Below are 10934 nucleotides of genomic sequence, written 5' to 3' on the forward strand. Positions count from 1 at the left end.
TTACACGTGTTTTCTAAGGTTTCAAACACGAGTTTTTTTATGTTTTAAATACGTGTTTAAAGAGGTTTTAAACTCGTGTTTTAAGAGGTTTTAAATTCGTGTTTTTTATAGTTTAAAACGGACTTATGGCATAAAATAAAGTTTCCAAACGGAAACTTTATTTAATGCCATATTTATATAATGCCTTTATTTAAATAAAGTTTCCTAACGGAAACTTGATTTAATGCCTTAAGTTAGTTCAGGCATAAGTTTTCCAAACTTATGCCTGAACTAACAGCTGTTCAGCACGGTTTAATGATAAACCAAAAATACGCAGGTTTTGTTAGACACGTTTATAGCTTTAAACATGTAAACCTTTCTTTATATATACTACATTATATTTACGACAATTTTGTTGTATTATTTTTGTTTTTTAAGGTAAATTATTTTACAATAATACTACGAAGAAAAAATAAACAAAGAAATAAAAAACCAAATCATTAAAAATAAGCTAATAAAAGACGCTTGGCACATGGTTACCATACATAATATTTAATTTCGATTGATCGCCTCTTCCGTCATTATAAAATCTAAAATCGTATAACAATACGCTTTCGCATTTTTACAAACAATTCCAGTAGCATCGAATGTTCTTTTTAATTTTTCTTAAAAGTCGGGTCTCGAACTTTACTAATTCCTCAATTGAGGTAACCTGTTCAAATTTAATTCATTCAAATCTTTATCTAAAAACTATTGCAGTAGCCCAAATTTCTTTTTATGTAATGGTGTGACACAATCATTTTACGCTAAAACATGGCATCATCCATGGGAGAAGTTTCGTTTGTCTTATTTTTTGGTCGATCTGTATTGGTAATGGTTTTTGATGATTCGCCTTAATCTATTTAAAAAAAAACAAGTTTTATAATAAATAACAAAATAAATGATTAACTTAGTCTATTGTTTTGTATTGTACCTAAGTAAATGCACTATAAAAAAATGCTGTTTGGAAAAACCAGAGTGATGATTCGATGGAAGAGTAAAATTGCTTTTTTCCATATTAATCACGCTTGTTTGTGTATGTACATTTAAACGGAATCGACCCTTCATTCTTCTTTTCAAATTGTTTTTTAGAGCCACCTACTTCAACCTAAATAAGAGACGCCCTTAAAGAATTTATGAAACCCATTAAGAAACATAATTCATCAAATATACTATTGTACTTTATAAATATTATAAACTTTTAAATTAAATGTAAATAATTTATTACTTTGGAAAGACCCAGAAGCCCGAGTATTCACAAGTATTTTCATTAGCATTTGTACCAGGATGTAAATCCTCTCTTAATTGATTTTTGCTTATAAATATAGAAACCTTTAAAGGTTGATTCGAAACCATCTCATTTAGGTTTTGTTGCTTGTTAAAGTGCAAATATCCTGTTTTAAGATAAATTAGACTAATATACACTCAAATATAGGTAATAAATATAAACATAAGTTATACATAATATTTAAAAAAACCAAATGCACACATGCCCCCTGTTTATTAATAGTCACCTACCTTAATCAACATTAATATTATTATCTTCATTAAGTTTCTGAAGTCTTCTATAAATATATTGTCTTCATCTAGATTATGTGATAACAGTAAAACTCCTAAAAGATAAAATTTGAAAAAACAAAATTTACCAGAAATATTAGTGTCATTTTAAATTTTTTGAAGTTAAAGATAAATAACTAGAGTTTCAATACAAGTATTTTCATTAACAGTTGCACCACCATTAATATTTTTTCTCATTCTCTTTTTCGTTGAACATGTGAAAAACTTAGTAGTTGACTTTTAGTAGAATTAGTAAGATTATTTTAGTAAACTATAAGTAAGTAGAAGACTTATAGTAGAATCTTAATCAGCAAAAAAATAGCATTTCTGCAATCAGATAGACTATGCAAGAACTTTTCTAGCTGGCTTCGGCTCATGCCATATTTTTTATACTGCTGACTCATTTTTGTATCTTCTCAAACAATTAAAAATTAATTTAATATTTACATAATAATTTTCAAATATAAACAATTGATTTACAGATAAGTAAAGTTACTTACGGACAGTATTTTGCAACAAAGTATTACTAGATTTTGCTGTCAATATTGGAATAGAAAGTTTATTGAAGCATAGGTAGTATTGGTGCAGCCTCACAGCTCGAAGACGAATTTAAACATTCAGGAAATAAATTTCCAGCTAAGGCTGATCGATATTTTTTCATATATTCTTTCTACTATGCTGAACTTGTTTTTTTCATTTTTGTTAAATAATTATTATTAATAGGATATCCTATAGCATTTAGTACACACACATTTATATAGGAACAACACTAGTATTTTTCAAACATATAACAATAATAACAATACTAATAGTAATAACAATAATACTGTTAACACAAAAAATGTATTTTATATATATATATATATATGTACATATGTATATATATATATATATATATATATATATATATATATATATATATATATATATAAATCTCAGAAAAAAACACACATATACAGATACAAATACACACAAATATACATACGCCGAAATAAACACACATATACAGATACAAATACACACAAATATACATACGCCGAAATAAACACACATGTGTGTATATGTGTACATATTACGTATACATAACATATACATTTATTTATAAGTGTATGTATGTATGTATGTATATAAGTATATATAAGTATATATATATATATATATATATATATATATATATATATATATATATATATATATATATATATATGTGTATATATATATATATATATATACATATATATATATATATATATATATATATACATATATATTTATACATAAATACATAATATATAGACTTTTACATACACACATATATACAAATGAATACATAAATAAACACATACATATTTTATATATGTATTATACATACATATATAAAATATACATTGTATAAATTATATAGATACACAAGTGTGTGTATGTGTATATATACATATGTGTATTATATATGTGTATATATACACATGTGTATTATATATATACACAAGTGTGTGTTTGTGTATATATACTCATTTGTATATATATGTGTATATATATATACACATATATATATACACACGTGTATATTTTTTTATGTGTGTGTGTTTGTGTGTGTGTTTATATATATATATATATATATATATATATATATATATATATATATATATATATATATATATATATATATATATATATATATATATATATATATATATATATATATATTATATATATATATATATATATATATATATATATATATATATATATATATTTATATGTATATATTTATATGTATATATTCATATGTATATATATATATGTGCATATAAATATATATATATATATATATATATATATATATATATATGTATATAAATATATATTTATATGTATATATATATACATATATATATATATATATATATATATATATATATATATATATATATATATGTATATAAATATATACATATTTATATGCACACATATATATATATATACATATATATATATATACATATATATATATATTTATATACATGCTAACACTTAACAAAAACTGAATTTATTTAACATATAAATTTTCTCGACAAATGTTTTCCTGAATGTTCTTGTAACACACTCAAAAACCTTCTGAATAATAAAAATGCAATAAATTTGAAAAATCGCGTGCTTTTAGTAATGGTTACACATTCGTTGCGAAAACTTTTGATAATTTAATACTCCATTTTTGTAACTGAAAAACCATCACTAAAAACTTAAAATCCAAACTGGTTTTTTGGTAAAATATAGTAGTAAATTTCACGGAATCAAAACCTTATTCTTGACACGTGTTATTCTTAGTGTTTTCGGGAGTTTTAAACACGCAACAGAAACCACGCGTAACTTTTAAACGAGTTGTGCCGTCTGGGATATACATATATTATATGTATATATATATATATATATATATATATATATATATATATATATATATATATATATATATATATATATATATATATATATATATATATATATATATATATATATATATATATATATATATATATATATATATATATATATATATATATATATAATCGACAACGAGATTGCTTTGAAATCAAAGAAGCAAGTTGGCTTGAATCACATCTAGTTATTTTAGAAAAATTAGACGAACATTCCATTGCGTCAACTTTTAATTACATAACGTATCAAATTGAAAAGAAAACACCTGAAAGAAAATGCTTTGAATGGGAACAATCAAGCAGCAGAACAAAAAGAAGAAAGAGTGAAAAAATGGAAACAAACCATACTAATGATGAGTTTATCTTATCTGCTATAGTGAGTTCAAGGAGCTTTTTACTTTAGACCAATTGGTTTCTTCTCCCAGTCAACCCAATAAAGTAGCTAATACGATTAAAAATAAAAAACCTATTATAAAACCAAAAGAAGGTATGACTTTGATGGTCTCAGCTGGTTTATCCCAAAGAGCTTATCAGAAAAAAAGGATTACAGCTAAGGAAAGAAATGTAAATATATATCTTTTGTATAGTGATATTTTATTAGCAAGAAAAGAATGCTATCCTGACGACATAATATTTAGTGACCAAAGTGCTGAAATTAAGCTTTAAAGTCTTCTTGATCACAAAATTTTTTTTTTATTTCAAATGGGTTCAATCATAACTCAAATTATGCAACTAAAGAATAACGATAAAACAAATGTAAAATTAGGTTGTAAATGGGGGTTCGATGGCGCATCTGGTCAAAGTGAATATAAGCAAATTTGACAATGATAGTTTGAGAGATTCTAATTTATTTATTACCACTTTTGTTCTTTTGGATCTTTTATTCGGAAACATTTCTGTTTGGACAAACCCAAAACCATCGTCAATTAGATTTTGTCGACCAATACGAGTTCAATAGCTAAAGGAATCAGAAGCTATTTTGAAATTTGAAAAATAATTCAAAATCAAACAAATTTACTAGAGGATTTAGAGTTTGAGTTGATAAATGGTTTAGAAGAAATTATAACTAAAGTTAAAATTAATTTAAAATTAACAATGATTGACGGTAAGGCTGCCGATGCAATATGCTTAATTTCTTCACAACAAGTTTGTAATGTATGTAATATATTCAGCTTCTCCAAAATAAATGAATTCTATTGCATCTGATTCAATACTAACTGCATATATTACATACATTACATTGAATAGGTCTTTGAATATTAGGTCTTGAATAAGGTGTTTTGAATGTTTGTTACACATTTCTTACAGACTTGAAATAAAAAATTGGAAAATTCGTGGTAATGACGACAAAGAAGTTTGTAAAAAAAAAAGAACAAACCATACAGAATAAATTCATTGAAGAATTAGGGTTAAAAGTAGATTTTCCTAGGCAAGGTGGTTCTGGAACTTCAAATAATGGCAATACTGCCAGACGAGCATTTAAACATTTTGATTTATTTTCTTATATTACAGGCATATTTAAAGAATTAATTAAACGTTTAACAAACATTTTGAACATAATAAATTCAAGTTATGAGATAGATACAATAAAATTCAGTGAATATTGCACTAAAACAGCAAATCTTTATCGCTAAAAATATATTTGGTTTTACAAGCTTGTATTTATGCATATGTTATTGCTTCACAGTTCTGAAATAATTTCGAAGTTCTTGTTGTCAATTGGATTATATCAGAAGAAGCTCAATAATCTTGAAATAAAGATAATAAACAATTCAGACTTCACGATTCAAGAAAAGATACAAGACTTCATATAATTGAGGACAAACTTGTCTATCTTCTTATTACAAATGATCTAATAATATCAACTATAATAACTTCTCAAGATAGAAGTAAAGTTAAAAAAATTCAATTATCAAAGAGCGCTCTAGAACTTGTTAAAAAATAAAATAAATATACCATAAATGAAATCCAAGGTGATAACGAAACTAATAATGAGTACAATGAGTATGACAATAAAAATAAAGATGAAGAAAATTGTGAATTAGTTACTGACAAAATAGATTATGAAGATGTATATGAACATAATGAATAACATGATGGTGCTGATATATTTATTTTTTAGCTTATTTTTCAATTTAAGTAAAATATAAAACGTATAGATCATATTAACTAATTGTTTTTGAAATTTTTCATTTGGTTTTCAAAATAATAATTAGTTTAAAACATAATTAGATAAAATTACTCAGAGGCAAGGTGGTTGGGAGGGGGCCCCAATAAAACTTGCAACCCCTGACTATATTTAACCCTTTTTTAAATATTTTGAGTCCTCTTTCATTGTATTATCTTAGAGTAAATTTTTAGCAATATTGAAAAAATATTTTTGGCAAAATTAATTTTGGCTTAATTTTAAGTTATTCCTGATCACTGTGCAACGCGACGAAATAAGAATTACTTAATGACGTAATTCATTTTGTAAACAAAAACTTAGTTAATGCTTGTAGTTTTAAGTTACGTTACACGAAATTAAAACACAGAAAAAAAATAAAAAATGTGCTTTAACTAAGCATCCTTATTTAAAACTTTAAATGCAAAAACGTATAATTTAATTTTCTTTCGCATATATTAATAAAAACTTAAGTTTTTAAACTAAACTTTGGAAAAAACAAAATTTTATCGTGTTTTTGTTAACTTACGTTACATGAAAATTGCAAAAGTTCTTTCGTTATTTTCTTGAAATAAATGATACTTTACAATGATACTTTTTTATCACGCCACAATGAGAAAGAAATGTAACTTTCGGATGCATAAAAATGACTTAAATAAATTTTAGTACTAAAAGTATATTTTAAATAAACTTTCATGTGTCTACATCAATATTCATTTGTTAAAAGTTGACGAAAAAGAGAATGAAATTCTACTACTTTTTCATTTTCCGCCGTGGAATTACCCGAATATATATATATATATATATATATATATATATATATATATATATATATATATATATATATATATATATATATATATATATATATATATATATATATATATATATATATATATTAGCGCTGTCCAAAAAAATTTTTTTTTTCAGATTTGATTGCATAGTTGTTTATTTTGTGCCATTTGACATAGTAATTAACTGTGCAAAAAATCTTTCCAATCAGATAATGTTTAGGGGGTGCTCAATGACCATAAAGTTTTACGAAAAATGTGAAAAACATGGAAAAAGTAACAAAGTTCCACAAATTTCTAAAACCCGGTTAATTAGATTTTTCAGATTTGATCAGTTTTAATTATCTCTAAATATTAAATTGTGAATACAAATTACTATCCACATCCACTTTAGACTGGTTTATTAGCAGAGAAATTAATGAAATAAAATACTGCAATACGACTAAAGTTCTGCGGTTTTTGTTATATCAGAATTTTTCCAAAATAAAACACTAGGATTTTTGACTCTTTGTCATTGATTAAAATACGAATTATAAACAAAAAAACATATGAGCAATTAACATTTAATTATCGTATTGTTATAGTTCGTGCAATGTTAATGCTAGCGAGGACTATAACTCTTCAGAGTACACTTTCTGGCATCTGGCACTTGCTTTCTGTGATCCTCAACCACCTGAATTAACCTCTGCATTTCAGATTCATTCCTTGTAATCGATTCATTAAACATCGACATTAAAGCCACAGATCGTTCGGCAGCATCATTTACTACTTTCAATGAATATACTAAATTTTTTCCTTCTTGGTATTCTGGGGAATCATTCCAGGTAGCTGGATCGTTGTTGAACAGAAAATCAATATCAACCTTCATTGACCGCAACGCACTTGCTGAAACTGATGTCACCAGCATGTCCAGAGATTTCTTCTCTAGACTTTCAATGTTCTTTAATTTGATCAACCTTTCAGACCAGTTCTCACCGTGAAATTTCATGTTGGAAATCATTTTTCGCTTCTCTTCCGTTTGAAGTTTGTTTGAAAACAAAGCTAGTGGGACCAATTCTGGTGAAAGGTACCACAAATGGTTTTGAAAGTTCTTGACTGCTGCTTCCGAAATCGTTTTATTCACAACTGCAAACTGCTTAAGTTGCTGAAACAGAAACAAGTCATTAACTGGAGCATCGCTGGCATTTGTGCATGATATCCAAGATTTTACATAAACCAGACTAGCAAATAAGCAAAATTCACAAAGATTTTTTTCCTCGTTTGTGGTCAACTTGAACTCTTCACGAAATAAATAAATCTTAAAACAATAAATAACCTTGGCCATCCAGCGAGCCATGTGATAAGCACCAGGGATCTTGAAATGATAATTTTTCTCTTCTTGATCAGGCAGTTTTCCAAGTATTAACAGACAGAGATCCATGATTTCTTTGTAATCATCCCTTGGCATTTTAACATGCAGGTTTTCTTTGAGGAATGCAATCACTTCATTTTGTAGTTCTTGCACCAGGGGTATTTTCATTCAAATGTCATCCAGAGGTTTAAAATTTCCTTGATTAACTTTGGGCCAATATTGCTGAAATCTCTGGAAAAGAGGTATGTTGGGACCAGATGATGGTCCAAATAGTGATCCAAACACTCCTGCTACTATGATCTCATGAACATGGTGTCTGAAGCGAAATATAACAAATTTCTACCTATATGTTTCTCTAGAACTACACATGCACCATTTTTGGAGCCAGTGTTAGAGGCTGTAGTATCAAAACTCATTCCAATAACATCACCAATTATGTCCCAGAAATTAAGCAGATGAATAACTGCTTTTGCTTGGGCTTCTCCAATTCCAGCTGATAGTTTTGCTATTCCAAGTATTTTGTCAACATTGTGACCTGTCACACCTACAGATAGCCGGTCAACATTTGCTTTAGGGGCTGCAGAATTTGTACGATCTATCATCAGTTTGCTATCCCAGTGGACGATTAATGGTGGTTTGTCCAAATCGCAGAATTCAGTTCGAACAGTGGCTTCAATATTTGATCGATGATAGGTTCGTTTTCTACGGACTGTAGAACGTGACAATGATCCATCATCGAGGTTCTGTCCACCAGCCCTTGCAATTGCTGCTGCTAGTATAGTAAATTTTGTGTCAGATAGATTAATTCTGTCTAATGTTGATGAAACATCAGGCGAGTCAAGAATTGTATCTAAGATACATTGTCGTTTTGGAGTACTTGCTAAACTTGATTCAGCTGACCCTGAAGAACTTGCTTTACTGACTTGTTGTCTGTAATAAACAGGGATTTCTATCTCAAAATCTCTATCAACCATTTTGTCATTATCAACAGCATCGTTATCGTTGTCATCACTATAACTTTCGTCATGTAAAGGTTCAATAACAGGAACTATTGCACTCGCACCAGATTGTCTTTGCTCTTCTTTTAGCTTTCGTTCTCTCTCTGCTTGTTTCCTTGCTTCATTTCTTTTTTCTAATTTTGAAAGTTCTTTGTCCTCTCCAAACATCACCATTTTTCTCTGACATCTCTGATCCAATAAAAATTCTTTATCTTCTTCAATTCTGATCATGGTTTCAGCATCCTTGTGGTGAATGTCAAAAAGTAGGCCAATGGTGTCTGTAAATGATTTCTCTCTCGATTTCTGAGAATCTGACAATCTGGATTTTTTTTTTTTTTATTAATTTAAATTCCTGGACTAAAGTTTTCAACTTTAAGACTACATTCGGATGAAATGCTGTCGGAATACGGGCTTTATTCCAAATAATAATCAGTTCATCAACAGTTGTTTTAAGACTTTCAGGCACTGACTTTTTGGTTGAATTAAGATGATAAAAAAATGTTTTTAAAACATCAGATGTTAAGGGAAGAACTTTATCTGGAAGATTTGGTTCTGGTTGTCCAATTAAAAAGATTTTGGTTTGAAGTCGTGCAGAGATAGCAACACGAGATGATGCTGCCATTTCAATGATAACTGAAATATTATGAGAAAATCAAAACTCAATACCATATTATACAAACTTATCATTCAGTTGTTGGTTTATGCAGCTGCAGCAATATATTATAATAATTATTACTAAAGAAATTAAATAAATATTTTCAAATTAGAAATTATTATTATCTGCACTTAATAACAAACAATACACTACCAGACTACCATGCTAGTTTTCTGTAATAGGTTACTAAGGTTAGGTACTATCAAAATATTATTACATTTGTTGTCAAACTGAAATTCCAAATAAAAATAATATTTATACTTGTAAACCTTTTTATTCTGTTTGAACAAATTCTAAATTGAGTTAAATAATAGTATTAAAATTATGAATACAAATTTTAACAAAATGATATAAACACAGTTGTTTTAAACACTAGCAGGCATTTTTTAGTCTGGTGCCCTGATGACAGTTAATCTGCTGCACTTTAATTAATCTATATAGCACGCAATCAGACAATATTTCAGTGGAAAAAATCTAACTAACCAGGTTCTAGAAATTTTTGGAACTTTGGAACTTTTTACACGTTTTTGACGTTTTTCGTAAAACTTTATGGTCATTGAGCACCCCCTAAACATTATCTGATTGGAAAGATTTTTTCCACAGTCAATTACTATGTCAAATGGCACAAAATAAACAACTATGCATTCAAATCCGAGAAAAAATTTTTTTTCCTGTGTTCACATGAACAGCCCTAATATATATATATATATATATATATATATATATATATATATATATATATATATATATATATATATATATATATATATATATATATATATATATATATATATAATATATATATTTTATTTTTCGGATATAATCACTAGAACTTTATTTGTCGAATAGGGTTATAAAAATCTTATTAATCGAACATAATAAAAAAATATATTTGTACTGGTGTACTTTCAAATACGCATTTAGATTATCTGAAAAATTTTGTAAAAGCTAAAGATTTTATAAAG

General features: G+C 26.8%; 1 long non-coding RNA gene across 1 annotated transcript; it reads right to left on the minus strand.

The window, feature by feature from the left end:
• Positions 1 to 389: 389 nt before the first annotated feature.
• On the minus strand, positions 390 to 2362 carry LOC136078327 (uncharacterized). The gene is made up of 5 exons (XR_010637722.1): positions 2076 to 2362; positions 1537 to 1631; positions 1247 to 1412; positions 953 to 1126; positions 390 to 877 (listed from the first exon to the last, which is right to left on the minus strand). It is a non-coding gene; the product is annotated as an uncharacterized LOC136078327 (long non-coding RNA).
• Between the last annotated feature and the right edge of the window lie 8572 nt (positions 2363 to 10934).

This window comes from Hydra vulgaris, chromosome 03 (assembly GCF_038396675.1).
Source record: "Hydra vulgaris chromosome 03, alternate assembly HydraT2T_AEP".
Lineage (NCBI taxonomy): Eukaryota > Metazoa > Cnidaria > Hydrozoa > Anthoathecata > Hydridae > Hydra > Hydra vulgaris.